The sequence below is a fragment of the Saimiri boliviensis genome, chromosome 4 (assembly GCF_048565385.1).
Source record: "Saimiri boliviensis isolate mSaiBol1 chromosome 4, mSaiBol1.pri, whole genome shotgun sequence".
NCBI lineage: Eukaryota > Metazoa > Chordata > Mammalia > Primates > Cebidae > Saimiri > Saimiri boliviensis.
In genome coordinates, this window is record NC_133452.1 from 143,521,471 (window position 1) to 143,531,672 (window position 10,202).

A 10,202-nucleotide genomic window follows, 5' to 3' on the forward strand; every position below is an offset into this window, starting at 1 on the left:
TCAATACCTACCTGTAAGTGAGAACCTGCAGTGTTTGGTTTTCTGTTCTTGAGTCAGTTTGTTGAAAATGATGGTTTCCAGATTCCTCCATGTCCCTGCAAAGGACATGAAACATGTTTGTAATGCAGTTAAAAATAAAGGGAAGCCTTTAGTTTGTTGTTTTGGAGAAATGAGGGCAAAACAAAAGGCGCCCTAGCTGCAGGAGCTCTGAGAGGGCCTGGCGCTGTCTGTGAACAGATGAGATGTGCCTGTCACCCCAATTCTGCCAGGGCAGCATGCAAACAGTCCCTACTGCACCTCCACTTTCTGCCTGGAGGTCCTAGCGACCGAAAGCTGGCACAGCAGCCCAGCTGCTGGGAAATGCCAATTTGGAACCCCAGGACTTTCTGCTGAACCTATGGGCCCATCCCCAGCACACATAAAATTACACCCACCCCTGCATGAACGTGCTATTTATAGGAGTGTTTCTCAGCTGGGGGCCATTTTGACCCCAGGGACAAATGAGGCAGGGGTGCTACTGGCATCAAGTGGGCAGAGGCCAGGTAGGCTGCTAAAGCTCCCAGAGCCCACCAGACAGCCCCCACAACAGAGTTATCCAGCCGCCCCAAACCTCAGTAGTGCTGAGGTTGTGATACGCCGATTTATAGCAACGTTTCCTCTAAAAATTCAGAGTTCTATTATTTGGGTCCTTGGAGCAGACGTAACTTCTAAATTAACAAAATGGCTTATTTTCAGACAATTTCATCATCTGATTTTCTTTATTAACTATGAATAAAGCCAGCAGTTCTTATAGTTTCCTGCTATTTACAGCATATGCAATTTTATTAATATCTCAGGAAGAGTGCAAATGAAATAACCAATTAAATGAAAAAAAAAGAATCATCACAAAATTTTAAAAATTATATTGATCAATGGAAACAATCTTACATGAAAGGCATATTTTCCTACCTTGTTTTTGCATAATTTTGACTTTCTTTTCCTACATGCATAGGAAAATATATATATGCATATATTTGTATATATTTTAAATGGGCTATATTTTGTAATTATAACCTGGCTGTAAAAATGCTACTATTTATAAATGCAGTTAGATAATATTTACTAGATAATATCATCAAATATTTAATATTTATATTCAAGAACTTCATACATGTTAATTAACTATGAGCAGTCTTGCAAGATGATATTTTCTGGTTTTCACTGAGGGAAACCAAGAGATAATAAGGGATAAGTGAATCCCTCAAGGGTGTAAGAAGGATCAAGTTCCAAACATTATTCCTATTTCTTGGGTCTCTTCTACAAATTAGCAAATCATTACTGTTTAGTTTCAATAGCTCAACTTTTTATTCACTGTTTTTTAAAACTAAGTTTCACTGAGGCGTAATAGCATATATTAAAAATTAAAATATACATTTTAATGAGTTATGACTATTGTTTTTAAGCTTATTGTTTACAGCAAAATCTGTTACATGTAGAATAAAAATAGATTTCAGAGGCGCGGTTTGACTACACAGCATCTTAGCACATGGCAAAGTTAACGGTTATTCAGTAAGTCAATAAAATCTCAATAGTTTTGTCACATTGAGAGAAAGTCCAGTGTGACCAAACAGGAAGAATTTTGAATTTAGAAAGTCTGTTAAAGAAATGGAGTTTTGGCCAGGCACAGTGGCTCACGCCTGTAATCCCAGCACTCTGGGATTTCCCTCCCACCCCATATACTGCTTCTTCCCCATTTCCCTGTTTAGGTGAAAAGCACCAGCACTCATTTCAATCTCAGAATAACTCCAGGGGGTATGTTCTTCCTGGCACATGGAATCTTTATACTAGAGATAAAACCACAGAGGTTTAGGGAAGAGGAGGAGCATGTCTAAGCCACACAGCCCACCAGTGGTGGGGACTGGATTTAAAATCAGCGGTGTCTGACTCCAAGGCTAGGGTCCTTGATCACTGCCCTACACCCCAGGATGTGCCCAGTGGGGGACCATGGTGCTGTCCTCAGTGCCTCCCCCTCGCCACTCATGGCCGCCCCATCGCCAGGACCCGAGACTGACAGAGCGCTCAGGTCAACTCCTCGGAGGATCTCTACCCCTGGCTGCATTCATCCCTCATCCTCCCCTGGAGACATCCTTCTCTTAACCTTTCATCTGCCTCTCTTCAAGCCACACTTTATGTTGAGAGAAGGTGCTGTTCCTACAACACAGATCAAGCCACTCCCTTGCTTAAAACCCTCCGGTGGCAGTCCACAGCTTCTAGGACAAGAGCCAGCCTTCCTATCGGCAGCAGCCTCTATCTTGGTCTCCAGTCCTCCAGTCGATCTCATTACGTGTGGATTCCATGCCTGCGAATTCACCTCTTCACTAAAATGTGTTTGTAAACCAAGTCAATACTTGTTGTGTCACAGTCATTCACAGACTTGTACAGAGATGGGGGAGAATCTGAGTGGTCCAAGGCACCTGTTCCCACCTGAGGCGAAGCAAGGCGACCCCTCTGCCTTCGTGTCCCAGCTGTCATACTGTAAACAAGTGGTCCTTCCTGCTGTCTATCCGAAGCCATCCTTTTGCATTTTTGTGCTTCTGTTGGTGATTTTGCTGTGTAAAACACCCCCAGGCACGGTGCTGAAGTACTGTTTACTGTCTCTGAGTGCAGGAGGCTGTGATGTGCCTGTGGAGACAGTACCTGTGCTGGACAAGCTGCCTTCAGCCTGACTGGCAGTGCCGTTGGCAGTAAGTTCAGTGTTAATGAATCAACAGCCAGATACATCGAGGCAATGGAAGAGGAAATTCACTTCTGCAGGCCCCTCTAGAAAGTGCTTCTGGGCCAGGTGCAGTGGCTCATACCTGTAATCTCAGCACTTCGGGAGGCCGAGGAGGGTGGATCATGAGGTCAGGAGATTGAGACCATCCTGGCCAACATGGTGAGACCTCGTCTCTACTAAAAATACAAAAATGAGCTGGGTGTGGTGTCAGGTGCCTATAGTTCCAGCTACTTGGGAGGCTGAGGCAGAAGAATTGCTTGAGTCCGGGAGTTGGAGGTTGCAGTGAGCCGAGATCGCACTACTGCACTCCAGCCTGGAGACAGAGCGAGACTCCATCTCAAGAAAAAAAGAAAAGAGAGAGAGAGAAAGTGCTTCTAGAGTAGGTGGTGAAACTACAGAAAAGAAGGAAAAGCAGTTAAATTTCTGGATTCGTGAGATGATGTCTGATACAGTTTAGATGTTTGTCCCATCCAAATCTCATGTTGAAATGTGATCTCCAGTGTGGGAGGTTGGGCCTGGTGGGCGGTGTTGGGGTCATGGAGTCTGGTCCCTTAAGAATGGCTTGGAGTCATCCTTGCAGTAATGAACGAGTTTTGAGTTCCCATGAGAACTGATTGTTAAAAATACCCTGGTACCTCTCTTGTTTCCTCTCTCACCATGTGACTCACTGCCTCCCCAGCGCCTTCTGCCGTGAGCGGAAGCAGCCTGAACCCCTCAGCAGAAGCAGATGCTGGTACCGTGCTTCCTGTACAGCCTGCAGAACCAAGAGCCAAATAAACCTCTTTTCTTTACAAATTACCCAGCCTAGGTATTCCTTTATAGTAAAGCCAAGACTGACAGTAAGTGATTATTTTTTCCAAACAAGTGTGGTAGCAACATTGTTGTGAGTCTGAAATCCAAAGAAGTTTACAGTCAGAAAAATGTTAAGCCCCTCTCAGCTAGTGCTGACTGGCCTGCTTGTTCCAGATGGTGATACAACATGAAAAAGTTTAAACCTGCTGTCAAGGCAGGGTCTGCAGACCAGGGGGCTGCGGAAGACCTGTAAAAACACCCTCTGAGAACCATGCAGGGAAAGGGTTATGTGGAAGGGCAGGTTCGCAATGCTGATGAGACCTGCGTGTTCTACTAGGATGTTGATAAGCCAACCTGTGTAACACAGGTGGTGTTTCAGCTGATGCAAATGTGACCAGAGGCTCATAGAACCTACCCTGCGCTTTCTCTGGGAGAAATAGCTCAGTGTTCGCTAGTTCAGGGTTTAAGGCATGTTCCTAGAACATAACCACCTCGAATAACAAGAATCAGCCGTGCTTCCCACTATCCTTACCCTGAGAGCTCCAGTCCCTTTGAATTCTCTTTGGTTGCCTGAGGATTCTTTTCCTGGGGTGCCCTCTCCTCTCTATCTGGTCACCAAGATCCATCCTTTAAGCTTCAGACCCAGTGAGAGCCCCAGGCCCTCTCTGGACCCTCCCCTAAGATGGTTGAGAATCTCTTCAGTGCCCGGTGACACACCCTGCACACACCTCTGGCTCAGCATGCATCACAGCAGCGAGATCGCGCACACACTCATCTGCCTCCCCCACCAGCTGCTTCAAAGCAAGGCTCTTTGTCCTTCCTTCCTTCCTTCCTCCCTCCCTCCCTTTTTTCCCTCTCTCCCTTCCTTTCTTCCTCCCCCACATACATATATATGTAGGTATATTTGTATATGTGTATACATATAGACGTGTTTGGGGAGCTGGTGTCAAATAATACTTCAAGATATTTCTTATGTTGCACTTTTATTTTTAAATGAACCTACAGTATCATGCCTATTTAATTGATTCCATGTTGTGTTCTGGAACTTAGCACACAGCCTGGCCCAAACAAACGACAATAAATACTGGCTGAGATGAGAAAAAGCAAAAAGCTTGACTATTCTATTCATTTTACCTAACTGAAGTTCCTTGTGTCATGAATTTTTAATAAATAGTTTAAAATTACCGTGTTAAATTAAGAGCATGTTCCCTTATATATTTTAAGTAATTCCTTTGCCCCCTCTCTTTTTAATTCGAGCTATCTGTAATAAAATTTTGTGGAGCAAAATAAACTCCAGCTTGGTCCAAATTGAATAATTAAACATTTGGAAGAAGTGGTCCGAATTCATGAGTTTTCTCAGTGTAATTCTAGAATATGGAGCCAGAGGAGCTCTTAATTTACACCTGTGTTAATTAGGCTCCTCCAGGTTAGCCAAGGAGACAGGAGGGAAAGAACAGAGGGAGCGTCTGCTGGGACCTGAAAGGAAGGTCATTCACAGACGGCCCGGGGCAGCTTCAACAGCAGCTCTGACATGCAACGCCAGCTGTCTCCTCGGAGCTGGCATGTGCTGCTCCGGGAGCCGGCGCTGCTGTCACAGAGCCCTGGCCACTTCAGCCCCTGCTCGGGGCATGGTTTGTCCTGACTTGCTACTTAGACCACTGCTTTCTCTGCCTGCCATCTGCTTCTGTCCAGACTAGTGAGTGCTGATGGTCTCTACCGTTTCCAGTTCAAATCCCTGCAAAGAAAGCATCCGATTGGCCGGGCGCGGTGGCTCAAGCCTGTAATCCCAGCACTTTGGGAGGCCGAGGCGGGTGGATCACGAGGTCAACAGATCGAGACCGTCCTGGTCAACATGGTGAAACCCCGTCTCTACTAAAAATACAAAAAATTAGCTGGGCATGGTGGCACGTGCCTGTAATCCCAGCTACTCAGGAGGCTGAGGCAGGAGAATTGCCTGAACCCAGGAGGCGGAGGTTGCGGTGAGCCGAGATGGCGCCATTGCACTCCAGCCTGAATAACAAGAGCGAAACTCCATCTGAAAAAAAAAAAGAAAGCATCCGATTGTTTCAGAGTCACTCTCCTTCCTGCCGGACTGAGATCTTGCATCAGTTTCTCTCCCGAGATGGGGCCTCCCCCTAAATGAGCTGCCCTTGGCCCAGCACCTTCTCCTTGGGCCCGGACAGTGAGAAGACGGAGTTTTCTCAGGACGCCTGTGGGCCCAGGACACGCTCAAGTCACACCACTGGGAGCTCCATTCCGAGTCAACAGAGGCAGAAACCGATGCCTGAAAAGTTAGAGGCTACTTCCTAGGAGGGTGCCCTTCAAAGCCCTCTAGTATCTAGGTCTCTAAAGCACATCATTGCCCCAGTATTGAGAAGCCTTGTCTCTTTGGCTTGTATTTTTTTTTAAAACTGCTTCAAATGTTTGGGTAAAGCCTGCAAAATCTGGCTGAACAGCCACACCTGGTTTATGAAATGTTTACACATATTGTCTTTTATCCAAATTATTTATGGTTAAAATTTAAGGTTGCCTGATATCACTAGAACACGAAGAATTGGGCCCACAATATAGTATTTACTTTCATTTGTTTTTATTTAATCTACATAAATGAGTTGTTGCTTTTAAAATAAATATGTAACATTACAAGGGAAACTGGTATGACACCAGAAGCCACCATTATTTAAAAGCTATTAGTATTGTTTTGCCTTAGAACTTCAAAGCAAGGCAATGTGTAACACAGCATTTACTCAACTGATATTTATTGAGAACCAACTATATTCCAGGCACTGTTCTAAGTGCTGGGAATGCAATCATGAACAAGACAAACACATTCCTGCTTTCAGGGAACTTAAACAGTATGCATTCAATCCACCTGTTTCTCCACTTTTTAGAACAACGAAGAGCAGGGCAAGGGGTGGAATAAGGGTCAAAAGTCCTAGAGTCCTGCCCCAAAGTTTTCCAATTACAGTATGAAGGAATGACCTTATGCCACTAAATTAACAATTTGAACATTGAAAATGGCAATTTAATCTAACTTGAATCAAGAGGTGAGTCAGAATCATGCCTAATATGTGTGATAATTAATGATCTTACAGCCACTAATTGGTTTCTTTCTTTTCCTTCTCTCTCACTTTCATTTTTCCTGACTAAAAAGGAAAGAAAACCCAAAACTCTCAGCAAGTAACTGGCAATTGACAGTTGGTTTCTTCCTTACTGGATAGACTGCAGTCTCTCATAAACCAGTGCTGTGTGATGAAATCTCAGCTCTACAACCCAGTTTCCATCACAGAAGACTCATCAGTGCCTCAGCCAGTGTCCATCTGGCCCCTTAAGGGCATGAAGACCCTGGTGTACTTCCAGCTCTGATTTACTTTTTCTGCAGTGGATTCATCACTGCTCACAAAGCAGTTCATTTAACACAGTTTCATTAGGCCGGGTGCAGTGGCTCATGCCTGCAATCACAGCACTTTGGGAGGCCAAGGCAGGAGGATTGCCTGAGTTCAGGAGTTCAAGACCAGCTTTTTTTTTTTGGCAACAAAGTGAGGCCCCAGTTATACAAAAACATTAAAAATTAGGACATAGGCATAGGCAAGGACTTCATGGCTAAAACACCAAAAGCAATGGCAACAAAAACCAAAATAGACAAATGGGATCTAATTAAACATAAGAGCTTCTGCACAGCAAAAGAAACTGTCGTTAGAGTGAACCAGCAACCAACAGAATGGGGAAAAATATTTTGCAATCTACCCATCTGACAAAGGGCTAATGACCAGAATCTACAAAGAATTTAAACAAATTTACAAGGAAAAAAACAACCCCATCAAAAAGTGGGTGAAAGATACGAACAGACACTTCTCAAAAGCAGACATTTATCCAGCCAACAAACATATGAAAAAAAGCTAATCATCGCTGGTCATTAGAGAAATGCACATCAAAACCACATTGAGATACCGTCTCAAGCCAGTTAGAATGACAATCATTAAAAAATGTAGGGACAACACATGCTGGAGAGGATGTGGAGAAATAGGAACGCTTTTACACTGTTGGGGGGAGGGTAAATTAGTTCCACCATTGTGGAAGACAGTGTGGCGATTCCTCAAGGATCTGAAGCTAGAAATTCCATTTGACCCAGCAAACCCAAAGGATTATAAAACATTCAGCTATAAAGACACATGCACACGTAGGTTTATTGTGGCACTGTTCATAATAGCAAAGACTTAGAACCAACCCAAATGACCATCAAAGATAGACAGGATAAAGAAAATGTGGCACATGTACACCATGAAATACTATGCAGCCATAAAAAAGGATGCATTCATGTCCTTTGCAGGGACTTGGATGAAGTTGGAAACCATCATTCTCACCAAACTGACACAAGAACAGAAAATCAAACACTACATGTTCTCACTCATAAGTGAGTGTTGAACAGTGAGAACACATGGACACAGGGAGGGGAACATCACATACCAGAGCCTGTCAGGGGAGTTGGAGAGGGTGGTTAGGGGAGGAATAGCAGAGGGTGAGGGGATTGGGGAGAGCTAACATTAGGAGAAATACCTAATGCAGATGACGGAGGGATGTATGCAGCAAACCACCATGGCACGTGTGTACCTATGTAACAAACCTGCCTGTTCTGCACCTGTACCCCAGAACTTAAAGTATAATAATGTGCACCTGCAGTCCCAGCTACTTGGGAGCCTGGGGCAGAAGGATCCCTTGAGCCCAGGAGTTTGAGGTTGCAGTGAGCTATATGATCACTGTACTCCAGCCAGGGTGACACAGCAAGACCCTGTTTCAAAAAATAAAAAACAAAACCAACAAATAAGAGTCCCATTAAAATCCACAAAGTACAGACCCTGAATGGGGCTCTCCTCCCGGCAGTTACTCTCAGCACCAGAGAGGGCACGCTGCGGGAGTGGAGCTCAGTAGCAGATTTCTGGAAAGCATGGCAAATATAACTTGACATCTCCCAGCTCACTGCCTAGAACCATCAATGGCCTAGATTCCTGGGGGAAGACCTTGCTTTCAGAGCATTACTGCTCAGGTCAGGACCAACAGATCATGCCCACATCATTCCCCAAACCCAAAGGATACTGAGCCCAAAAGTCAAACCCCAGCCTGTGCCTGAGCAATATTAGTCTCACTTTATTTATTTTCACCTTTTATTTTAGATTCGGGGGGTACACGTGCAGATTTGTCACAAGGGTATATTGCATGAGGCTGAGGTTTGGCGTACATCTGAGCCCATCACCCAGGTAGCAGGCACAGTACCTAATAGGTAGTTTTTCTTTTCTTTTCTTTTTTTTTTTTTTTTTTTTTTTTTTTTTTTTTTTTTTGAGACGGAGTTTCGCTCTTGTTACCCAGGCTGGAGTGCAATGGCGCGATCTCGGCTCACCGCAACCTCCGCCTCCTGGGTTCAGGCAATTCTCCTGCCTCAGCCTCCTGAGTAGCTGGGATTACAGGCACGCGCCACCATGCCCAGCTAATTTTTTGTATTTTTAGTAGAGACGGGGTTTCACCATGTTGACCAGGTTGGTCTCGATCTCTCGACCTTGTGATCCACCCGCCTCAGCCTCCCAAAGTGCTGGGATGACAGGCTTGAGCCACCGCGCCCGGCTCCTAATAGGTAGTTTTTAAACCCTTGCCCCTTCCCTCTTTCTCCCATCTAGGAGTCCTCAGTGTCCACTGTTCCCGTCTTTATGTCCCTGAGTACCCAATGTTTAGCTTCCACTTGAAGTAAGAATATGTGGTATTTGGTTTTCTGTTCCTGCATTAACTCACTTAGGATAGTGGCCAGCAGCTGCATGCATGGTGCTGCAAATATGATTTTGTTCTTTTTTATGGCTGTGTAGTATTCCACTGTATGTATGTACTACATTTTCTTTATCCAGTCCACCACTGATGGGCACCTAGGTTGATTCCATGTCTTTGCTACTGTGAATAGTGCTACGATGAACATGCAGGTGTATGTGTCTTTTTGGTAAAATGGTTTATTTCCCTTTGAGTAATGGGATTGCTGGTTGAATGGTAGTATCAATTATTGGGTTGGGTGCAGTGGCCCACACCTGTAATCCCAGCACTTTGGGAGGCCGAGGCGGGCAGATCACTTGAGGTCAGGAGTTCAAGACCAGCCTGACCAACATGGAGAAATCTGGACTCGTTGAGAATATGTCTATAGATCCCTGAGAGTTTCATGAACCCTCACATAGTTTGTTTCTGCAGAAGCAATTAAGAGCTCCATCTATACCTCCTACTCCTCCCAGGATATGGAGCTTCCCATAAAATGCTAGATTGTTCCACCAATCTTGACTGCATGGCTATTCGAACACATCTATTGTGAAAACCAGTTATAAACTTTAAAAGGGCTTTCTTCTTGAGGATATGTTTAACATTTAAATATATATATATATATATATATATATATATATATATATATATATATATACTGTCCCTGCTTTCTGATATTTTGTAATCCTGCTATCATTCTCTATGAAACATCATAATTTAAATAATAAAAGTCAGAAACAGAAAAAGGGAGCAGTCTGACATCCAGTGAAAATTTAACACCAAATAAGTCAAACTCCCCACAGGGTTTTAGGCAGGAAAATTGAAAATCTGATCTAAAATTTATATGAGGTGCAAAGAACCAAGAAAA